The sequence below is a fragment of the Hibiscus syriacus genome, unplaced genomic scaffold, assembly GCF_006381635.1.
Source record: "Hibiscus syriacus cultivar Baekdansim isolate YM2019G1 unplaced genomic scaffold, ASM638163v2 tig00004620_pilon, whole genome shotgun sequence".
NCBI lineage: Eukaryota > Viridiplantae > Streptophyta > Magnoliopsida > Malvales > Malvaceae > Hibiscus > Hibiscus syriacus.
In genome coordinates this window covers 751,221-763,404 of record NW_024062020.1, presented here as the reverse complement: position 1 = coordinate 763,404, position 12,184 = coordinate 751,221, and the positions used below count along the sequence as shown (strand labels likewise).

Here is a 12,184-nt window from a genome sequence, read left to right as displayed (position 1 = left end):
CTTGGCCGATTCCGTCGATCGATTAACTCAACAAAATCCCTATGAAATCGTGATTAATCAACGACCAATCGACAGAAAATCGACGTTTTATACCCTGCAAACCCTAGGATAAAAATCGTAATCCCAAGCTATTTCGACGGCCAATCGACGGCAACTATGGCAACTTATAACTAGAATGATTACAAGGACTATGTCGACGACAATGCTCGTGGCCGGAAAGTGGAGTGGCGGTGGGTTAATGTTAGGATCTGGAGATTTTGAGGGGGTTTTTTGTAATTTAAAAAAAGGTTTTTTAATAAATATAATAATATTTTTAATATTTTTTTAAAAATGAATTTTAAAATTGTGAGATTATGTTATTTAACAAAGAAAATTAACTCTTCATTATGACTGACCTATTTTAAGTAATGAAATAAAACATTAGACATCAAATTAAAATAAAATAAAAGTTATACATTAAACTTAAAAAATAAACATAAATTATACATCTTTTATATATTTAAGGGTGCGTTTGGTTCACGGAATGTAATATTATCAGTGGAAATGTAAGATTATCAGGGAATATGATTACTGAGAATATTGTATTTTGTGTTTGGTTGGTTTAGCAAGAATGTAAGATTATCGTGTTTGGTTAAAGGAATAAAAGATTATTGGAATGCATATTTGACCAAATTATCCTTATTATATATTTGTTTTTTTAACAAGTTAGAAAATATTTATATATTTTATTTAAAAATTTAAATTCATAAAATTTATATTTTTTTTACAAAATTAAAAATATTAAAAGGTTTAATAAAAGGATAAAATTTTATTTTAACCCCTAAACTTCATATAAAATTTTAATTATAATTTTTTTATAAATCTAAAATAATTTAAAGATAAATTTATAATTTAACCTTCATAAAATTTTATTATTCAATGAAAGAAGAAGAATATTTTTGGGAAAAAAATTTAAGGACATTTTAGTTCAAAATACCAGTAATCTAAAAGTACCTAAAAAAAGGAGATAATGACATTCCCGATAATATATCCAAAAAATTCAATATTAATAATCTTACATTACAAAAAAAAAATTTACAACTAACCAAACATAAAAATATATATTATATTTCTCTGTCCAAATGCCCCAGCGTTCATTTAATCATGTTCAAGTTGCAGTATGCATATAATTACCTTTTTCTTTCAAAAAGTGGACTCATAGGCATAGGCATAGGCGCATAGCCGCATGATTTATTATGAACTGTTTGATTAGGTCTGTCCTTTCCCGTTGAATTTGTGAGAAGACTAGGTTAGACCCTACGCCTGCTTTAGCTTTTGATGCTTACAGCTGGATGTTGAAAAACAGTTTTATTCTTTTAAAAAATCATAGTAAATTATTTGGACGATTTTCCATATATATATATATATATATATATATATCACTGGTGACTGTTAATATTATCGATCTAACATCGGTCAGATTATATTTTTTAATCTAACACTTTTAATAATAAAGCGCACTCCTGCACCGCGCTATACGATGATTTGACATCACGGGATATAGCACGACCCCTGCACCGCGCTATACGGTGAGCTGACGCCACGTGCATGATATTTTTCTTGAAATCTTCGTTATTAGCTCTTCGAGAGTTATGTTTTTCTTGAATGATATTTTAACACGCTCATTTGATACGAAAACAACGCCGGTTTCATCTTCTCGAATTTTACCATCATAATAAATAATAGCTGAAAGTCGCGCCATTATTTGAGCTTAAAAGCGCGACACTATTATATCTGTAAAAAAAATAAATGACACAAACCTGATTTAATAAATTATATATGAACGAACATATAACACAATAAAATTTTTACAAATCAACGTAAATAAATTAAATAATATAATTTAATATTATTACTTGTACCGCAAAACTATTTCGACGTATGCTCCCGCTTTCCAATTTTATAAACACAAAAATTAATTGAAAATAATTAGTATAATATTTTTTTTCAAATAATCATAATAAACAATAAATATAATAAAAAATTATAACAAAATTACCTTATAACGAAAAATCGCACGAACTTATAAATAAAATATGAGAAGATTGCCAGAATCATTAACTCGTTGACAGAATTGTTATATTAATTTATAAGTTGAGAGGAGAGATGTGAGAAATTAACCGGCGGAGAATGGTATTTATAGCGAGTAAAGTTATACAAAACGCGGTACCTGCCCCGCGCTATATAAAATTATACAGTAAAGGTATAGCGTTGTACCTGATCCGCGCTATACCCACGTGGCGCCAGCTCACCGTATAGCGTGCTGTTGGGGCCGCGCTATATCCACGTGACGCCAGCTCACCGTATAGCGCGGTGCAGGGGGCGCGTTATACCCACGTGGCGCCAAATCATCGTATAGCGCGGTGCAGGGGCGCGCTTTACTGCTAAGGGTGTTAGATCGAGAAATATAGTTTGACCAGTGTTAGATCGGTAATATTACCGGTCACCGGTGATATATCGGGAAAATCGTCAACTATTTGATTATTTTTTAATTTTCAAATGAAATTAAAAATAATTTAATTTAATAATTACGTAAATTAAATATTAATTTTATTCGAATATAAATAAAATTTTCACTTAAAATTGATTATATTCGAACCCGAATACTCTTGGAAGAACAATTCTCTTTTTTTAACTAAGGTGTAAAACCATTTAAATGATCCGATTAATTTTCTTTTTTCGTTGACATCACTCGAATTATTTGACTAGTGAAAAAAATTGTAAATATAAGTTTTACGAGATAGAGGTATACCTTGACAATAATCATGTCTATGCCTGTGGTGTAAAACTTGTAAAATATTGATTTTTATAAAGTAAATAGAGTTTTAAAGATGTTTGTAACCTCGTGTTCAAATAAGTTATGAATTAATGAAATACTTCAGTCAAGGGAAAAGCTTGTGACCAATAAAACATTCCCTGGAAATCTTAATCACCTTACATATATATGGGTACGTTGTCCAGCCTAAATGAGTAAATGGTCATTTAGCTAAGGCCGAACTCGGTCAAAGATGGTGAGGATAAATTATTTGCTCATCTTTGATCTCGTCCAACCCGAAAACACCACTCCTTTATTATATAGAATTGCAGAGAAGCAGTAGAATATAAGAAACCAATACAGATAAAAAAGGGCCAATTATATTCATCCAATGCAATGATATTTTCGTCATGGATCGTAATAATCACAACGCCATTGTGGCTCAGACCATTAATTATTGCTGCTTCTATTGATGTGCTTGACAGAGCTCAATAGGGTGGTAGAGAATAGATTCCAGTTGGAGCTGCAGCGATAACCGGAACTTCAGATCAAACTGCTGATAAACATGGAAAAATTGTAGAAAATAAGTGGAAAGGATTTCAATATCTTGACTTTTAGGAATATTATAGGATGCATCAATAAAAAATGTACCTGGTGGATAAATAGTGGAGGCCTGAGGATGATGTGGGTATGTTTGTTGTGGATAACCTGCCGGAGGGGCTTGTGGAGGATAACTACCGTTTGGAGTTGGCGGATACGTTGCTGTGGCAGCCGGATATGATGACTTGTATTGAGATGGAGCCGCATACGGCATTGTCGGGTAAGGAGCTGAAGATGCTGCTGGTGGGTAACCATATGGTGAGGCCTGGCTGATGGGTGCAGAGGATGCATATTCTGATATTGATTTTTTCTTGCCTTTTTTGTGGTTGCTACAATTGATAACCATTGTATTTTATCAAGGTACGTATTCATTATAGATTACTTGGTAAATAACTTACTGTGGCTTTGGCATTAGAGTAGTGTAATATGAGTCTTACTTCTCCTGAGTGCCTGTGTCAAAATAAATCTACCAGAAAGGCAGTACAATGTATGGATCATGGTTATTAAAGATTATACAAGCTTTTATTTATCTAACCTCCCATATACAATCATCATAACCTTGGGACAGGACTTTGTGGAGTTGAACCCTGCAACATTATAGCAAGAACAACTCAGTTCAGAATCCACTGTGAGTTGAAGTGCAGAATGAGATCATTTTACCTTCCACTGCCGATAAGGTCATCGGCGGTGATACTGTTTCTGTTCCAAACAACTACATTCAAATTCCCTGAGGCCTTCGATAAGCGTGAACACGAATTTCTCCTGGAAGGTAGGATTCTTCCCTCCATCTAAGCAAAATTAGTTCGGAACTATATCTGTTAATTTAGGAGCTTTACTTGGAATTCGGAACATAAATGTCTAAATCGATTTCATATGGATAGAGAGATGCATGAGCGGGTTCTGGTGGTACTTCCGTATTCCAGGCAAACATAAGGATCTTGTCTTGATATCCATTCCTTGTCCTCCAAGTTGTAACATCCAACAACTGCAAAACAAATAAAACTCATCCAACAATAGCAATCGCAATTAGGGAGAAATTTCGTCATATATATGTATATAGATCACACCCGTAACATCAATAGGCAGACTTTAGATCGACATGAATGTAACACCCCGATATCCGACCGAATATGAGTCTGAGGTGTCACATTGACTTTTCAAACTTTGCCACTTAAAGAAAAACATGGAAATTTTAAACTTTCATTAAAACAAAATACGTTAATTTACATAAAAGAGATCACGAAATACAAAATCGACCAGAGCATTCGTAATTAACGACTTATTTCATGCCAACACTCTATACACAACCCAAAATACCTATTTGCCAATTACTTCTGATCTGATCTTTTAGTAGTGATGCCATTCTTGCCACTTCTAGTACTGCTCTTATTGTTTCCTGGTACCTACGTGTAAATCACTTACACGCTAAGTCATAGATTTAGTGAGGCAATAAATAAACTTGTAGCTATAGATTCATGAATATGCATTCTTACCATTTGATCATGGCATTTCAATATGCATGTATATATTTCACTATAACCGATATAATCATGTCATGTACATATGAAACTTATTTTCTTGTATCACTTTCACCTTAATTTATCTTTCAATTGCCCATGTACATTATTGAGAATAGAGGTATTTGAGTACATTGAGGTTGTGCACTAATGCTGTCACCACAGCTCAATAATTTCTCTCATGGGGCACCGAACATTTGTTCAGTATTTATCCCGAATGACCACTATGTCCTGAAGAACCACTAGATACGTCCCGAAGGACCACTGGATACGTCCCGAAGGACCACTGGATACGTCCCGAAGGACCACTGGATACGTCCTGAAGGACTAATATACCCTCGACTCTTGGCATGCAACTATACTTATAGCTCTCGTATCATATAACATGTGCTTTAATATGAATACATTTCTCATTTCATATCTCTTTCATCACTTTTCATATAAACCCATAATCTTTTCCATTATTTCACATACATGGATTATATTCTCTGGCAATGATATTCGTTCATTCAATGTCATATGAACATATAATGAATTATGCATGCAATCACTATTACAATAGTATATGTATGCATATACATGGGTATGAAATCATTAATTCAACTATAAAAGATAGACTTATCACAAGTCTTGTCTCTATACACTTTAACTATAAAATGCACTCACCTTAGCCTTGCTTGATTTGATTCGATTCAATCCTTCGATTGTTCTGGAATAAGATTACGCTCTAAATCTACATAGTAATACATTGATACTTATCTGCATACGAATTGATATATTCCAAACTATTAATCCTTAGGCTAAAAGAAAGCTATTTCCATCTCTTATTGAAGGTATGCATCGATGCACTACATCATGTATCGATGCATCCCTTGACGGATGCATCGATGTACTACCCATGCATCGGTGCATAAATCCTATTCGATGTTTGTATTTTAAGCAGGTGCATCGATGCACTCCTTATGCATCGATGCACTAATGGCATTCGATGTTCATTTATTTTAAATGAGTGCATCGATACACTCCATGTGCATCGATGCACCTTCAACAAATTCTGGATTTTCTCTTGGTGCATCGGTACACGTTGAATGTGCACTGATGCACTCTGCCCAGAATTCAGTTCTTGAACCCGAAAACTTATCCATTTCAGCTTAAATCTTTCATGTTTCATCCCCTTTTATATTCTTAACTCCAGTACACATACTTAAACCAATCTATACTCATTTATTTCATCTTAAACCTCATAATCCTATCTTCCTTGTGAAATCCAAGAATTATACCAACTTTGCAACATGATTTAATTCCACTTCTAACCCTTAATATGTCTTAACTAGATTGATGACAAGTCAAATTTAACTTCCAATTCTAGATATGAACTCTATTCCAAGATTTCATTCAAGAACCTCTAATCTTTAATCTCTTCTAACTCCATCATCATTTGATTTTAAGATAACCTAAGCTTTCCTTAAGCTTAGTTATCATCTAATAATCAAAATCCAATCTTAAATTTAACAAGAAACTCAAAAATCAGAAAACTCACATTTGTTTTGCTTTGCACGTACAAGAAGAAAGAAGAAGAAAAGAACTCTGGAAGCCTTTGTGTTCTCCCCTTTTCAACCCACGTGGATACATATATAACCGTTCTTTTCTTATTCTCTTAGAAATGACCTCTTTGCCCTTCTATTCCTTCTTCCTTTCAATTCAAATCCATACAATAATTTACAAATAAATCTTTATACTATTCAATCATTTTATTTTAATCACCAAATTATGAGACTTTACAATTTAGTCACTAACCCGATATTGAAGATGTTACAATGAATGCTAGCATATAACAACTTTAGCTTTAATATTACTTGTGGAAATGCTGTTCTTACAATGAAAATATAGAAACTGGTATTTATAGGGGTAGAGGACATATTCTCCCTCGGTAAGGGTTGACGGGAAACTGATTGACTCATCCTCTTAGCTGTATCAGTCACGGGGTGCTTTGAATTATTAATGAGAGAAAATCATCAACTTGCTGAATCTTCAACACACTGGTAATATTTTATCACTTAAACCTCGAAGCAAAGAAGGTGAAAACCAAATAGCCATATATGACTGACTATATTTATTTATGTTTTAAATTACATTTAGTTAAAGAATTATGGGTTTGATTTAACTGACATTATGAGAATCTGGGCTCAGTTCATGCAGCATTCAGAAATGAAATCATTGAATGCTACGATCCTAATCCATGTGCTGAGTAGATGAAATCAATGGGTAAAATTTCAAGAAGGTGGATGTAACGACCAACAAAGAGGTACATGGCTCAGTTCATGCAGCATTCACAAATGAAATCATTGAATGCTACGATCCTAATCCATGTGCTGAGTAGATGAAGTCAATGGGTAAAATTTCAAGAAGGTGGATGTAGCGACCAACAAAGAGGTACATTGGTTGATATAACTTCCTCTAAAGTTGACTTTAAACTCATTCAAATGGAGGGTGACAAAGTCAATGGCTATATTGTCAACATGCATGCTAACTCGGTTTTGTCTGTCGATTCTGGGTTTTGAACTTCGACTTATGTGTGTTGTTCGAATGACAATACTGGTTCGAATGACTTTATCTTCGTGACTATTTCATCTCAAATTGATATCAAAATCTAATTTTTTATATATTTTAAGTATTTTTTAAAATATTCCTATTAATTTTATTTTATTTTTAAAATTTTATAAATTCATTCTTCTAAAATATTATAAATTCACTCATCATTAATAATACTGTAGCACAACTAACAACTATTTGATCTAATGTGATGAAGTATTAGATTCCGTAAGTAAATGCCAGTGGTTCGAATCATGAGTTTGTGAATGAAACAAATTGGGTTGGGAGGGTCGTTCTTGCCTCTATCCGATCTGAATTAGTCGATTAATAAATCGGAAACCGGTGGTTATACACAGTAACATTGTAGCACATATATGCACGCTCCCTTAGCATCCAAATAATCTTTAAAAAAAAGTACACCTTTGTGTCCGAAAGGACTTGAGGAACGGCCGCCTGATTCATAAAACCAATATACATTTATACTTGTCCACATCAAGAGGTTGAAATAGAAAATTAAAAGTATTTATGATGCTTAAAATTTCAAAATGAAAATTCATATTAACAAACAGATCTGAAAATATATAATATGAAATAAGAAAATGGTGACAAGCATATAATCTTTGCTTTATTTTTTTGATTATATCCTGATTCTGTTCTTGTCTAAAATGTAAGCAAATTGTGTTTACTACTTTGATTGCTTTAGAAATCCAAATGCCCTTTTCAGGGGCTAATTATTTCCTCCTGGCTTTTGAAAATACATTTCGGCTTCTACACAACTTTATCTTGAATAAATGTACACAGAGATGGATGAGTATTACGACAGTTAAGGGTTCTTGGAGTTAAAATGTAACTATTCTTGAAATGACATCAACGTACATTTAAAAAATTAATTTGCAACACCAACCAAACTATATTTTTAAATATAACAAAAGAAATATTGATACTCCTAAAGACAGTATTGATACTCTCTGTTCTAGACAGTTTTATTTTACAGAAAATTAAAGTCCCAACGGCTCCAAATCATCCCAATAGCTAAAAACAGTCACAATTTCATTCGAACATAAAAAAAAACACAAGAACACTTGAAGAATGTTACTACACCTATACAAGCTAAAGGATCAAGAGAAAAAAGTCTTTCATTTTTATTTTCCTTTTTCTATTGTACACAGTGTATTCGAGCTCATTGCAAATCTTTGTAATTGTTTCTTGTGAGCTAAATATTTGTAAACACTACATTGTGAGTTATTCTTGTTCACCCGAACATCCTTTGTAGAAGGGGGAAATGTTTTAGTTGAGCATTAGAAAAACTAGAGTTGCAAAGGTTACACCTTATCTTAGAAAATGTAAGAACAATTAGTGAATTTGTTAGAAAATCTTCAATGGGGAGCTAAAATAATGAGTGTAGACTTAGGTTAAAATTCGAATTAGTATAAATCCGTGTGTCATATTTTTTATCTTTATTGCTTGCTCACCTAGAATTTTTAAAGTTCAATTCACCCCTCTGACTTATTTCGGTTGATTCATATAGCCTTAATAATCTCAACAATTTGTATCAAAACTTGACTCATTTGAAGGTCTAACAACCTCTGGAGACATTTCTTGTAGAGCTCTATCAATTTTCAAGTCAATCGAGAAAGATGGCTTCAACCTCTGGTGCCTACTACATTGAAGATTCTCAATCGGTTAATAAGCCACCTTATTTCAATGGAGCAAATTATGCCTATTGGAAGAATAGAATGACACTCTTCATTCAAGTAAATGATCTAGGAGCTTGGAACTTCATTATGAAAGTTACTCTACTCCAACCAATGAGATGGAAGATTGGAGTAAAGTAGAGAAAAAGAAGTTTCAACTCAATGCAAATATAATGCACATTTTAGTTTGTGCATTAGGCCCAAATCAATACGAAAGAATCACCTCTTGTCCAAATATCAAGGAGATTTGGGACAAGCTCCAAGTCACTCATGGAGGAACCGATGAAGTGATGGAAACCAAAATCAATCTTTTCAACCATAGCTATAAAAATTTCAAGAAGTAACCTGATAAAGACATCAAAGCTATGATATATATTTTTCGTTATTTTCAACAGTCTAAAGAGATATGGAGAAATCATCCCTAATTAGAAGATTATTAGGAAGATGATCTACTTTATTCCAAAGTCTTAACAATCAAAGAATACGATTATTATCAAGTTAAGAACCTAAACTTTCTCACTCTTGATAAGTTTATTGGTTCTCCTCTCACTCTTGAGTTAATAGTAAATGAGCTCATGCATGGATGAAGATGAGAGTAAAGGGCTGTTGGATGATGGAAATGATAAAATAGATGACGTTTTGTGAAGAGAAATGGACAAAGAGTAATGGAATATGTGCATGAGATGTGGGATACTGTTTTGTTTTTTATTGTCTAGTTGCTTTTGGGAGTGAATATGTGCATTAGATGTGGGATACTGCATTGTTTTTTATTGTCTAGTTGCTTTTGGGAGAGGTAGCTGACTCGTGTTTGCTTTTATTTGGCTTTCGGAGTTTAGTCATCAGGGAACCTATTCTTGGGGTTGTGGTGGGGTTTGTTTTGTTGGCAGAAGGAATGTCCTTCCACATCTAAAATGTTCAATTTTCAATAAAGGACGCCCTACGTTTTGCTCCTACTTTTACACTTGCTTTCTTCTTGTTTTCCATTATTATAATTTCCTTTTAAAAAATTGTGGCCAAACTATTGGAATTGCAGCTATTTCGTCAATTTTCATTTTTTGTCATCAAATTTTAAAAGTTAACATTTTGGTTATTTATGTTATCTATTTATAACATTTTGGTTACTTGCTTTTTATAATATTTTAGTGTCTGAAACGTTAAATGTCGTTATTTGTGGACATGTCATACTAGTAAAAGAAGTTAAAACATGTTGACATGTCATACATTTTGGTTATTTGTTGGCATGTCATCAATATAAAATCATATAATTTTGATATCAAACACTTTAAGGCAAATGATTAATGATATAAAATAAGAAAATGGTGACAAGCATATAATCTTATGCTTTATTTTTTTTTGATTATATCCTGATTCTGTTCTTGTCTAAAATGTAAGCAAATTGTGTTTACTACTTTGATTGCTTTAGAATTCCAAATACCCTTTTCAGGGGCTAATTATTTCCTCCTGGCTTTTGAAAATACATTTCGGCTTCTACACAACTTTATCTTGAATAAATGTACACAGAGATGGATGAGTATTACGACGGTTAAGGGCTCTTGGAGTTAAAATGTAACTATTCTTGAAATGACATCAACGTACATTTAAAAAAAATTCAGCACCAACCAAACAATCTCGGTAGTAAATAATAATTGTTATTTTTTGAGGTTTTATGTTTGAGCACCATAAATGTCAGGAGTCTGAACGTTCAATATCAAATGATTGTATAAATACCTAAAATTAATTTTAAAGCGCATAAATGCCTATAAATTAATTTTAAATAGCATGAATTAGTATGTTGTACGTGAAAAGTTGAAATTACTCCTTTGCATGTTTAATCGTTCTTATAAAAATTTTGCATGTTCCTCGATTGTTCACAATTAGTAATAATATGTTCTTCCTTTGCATTCCTTTGATGTAAGAATGAAGGAATGAAATATTTTATTTGATTGAATTTTAAAGTAACCCTTAAATAAGAATTTGCACCATGTTTTTTTTAATGATTAATATTCGTTTTGGATCATTTTAATTAGATATTAGGTGTTGAAATATCAATATAAAATCACATAATTTTGATATAAAACACTTTAAGGCAAATGATTAATGGTGCACTTTAAAATATCAATACCGATTTATATGATGTTGATACCAAGACTCTCAGTCTCGATATCAACTCAATATCGATGATAAATCATCATTGACATACTATTGGAATTATACCAAGGATAAAACATTGATTGATGATATACAATATAATTAGATTATATTGTTACTATGCCCTTAAATAGATTGAATTACGTGGCTTCTCTAAACATGTTGCACTAAATTTTATATCGAATTGATTATAATAATTAATACTTATTGATAAACTTTTAATTGTACTAATTTTTTATAAAAAAGGTTTAGCAGAACCTTATAAGAAAAATAGTATTTTTAAAGGAAATATATTTTAAATTTTTAGTATATGATAAAGAAATAATTACTAATTTAAATAAAAAGGTAAAGAAATATAATAACAATAACACAGAGAATTACTAACCACCGCACGTACAACTATAGTTAAATAATAATATATAAATTGACCATAATCTTTTAACATCAATCACAAATCCATCCAATAATAAATCAAAATCAAATGTTAAATTTGTAGTCCAAGAAGGTAAAAGCAATCCTAAAATATAAAATTCACTCTTCTTATTGTACGACTGCAACGACTCTTCTTGACCTTTCTCTCCATTGTCCCGTACACCAAATCCCACCCCCGATTCTCAACGCTTCCATTGCACAGTGCAACCGGAACATCAAACCCCCCAAGAAATATACTGAATTGCAATATATATAATAAAATAAATGTTAAATTTTTTATAGAACAAGCCATCAAACCCCCCAAGAAATATACTGAATTGCAAAAAAAAAAAAAAAAAGGGTGTGGAAACCAGATAAAAGAAAAGCAGAAAGTGAAGCAAAAATTAGACCCTTTATTTTGGTTTGGC

General features: G+C 32.2%; 1 pseudogene; it reads right to left on the bottom strand.

Annotated features, from left to right (window-relative positions):
• Positions 1-3,260: 3,260 nt before the first annotated feature.
• LOC120195300 lies at positions 3,261-7,008 on the bottom strand (annotated as a pseudogene).
• Between the last annotated feature and the right edge of the window lie 5,176 nt (positions 7,009-12,184).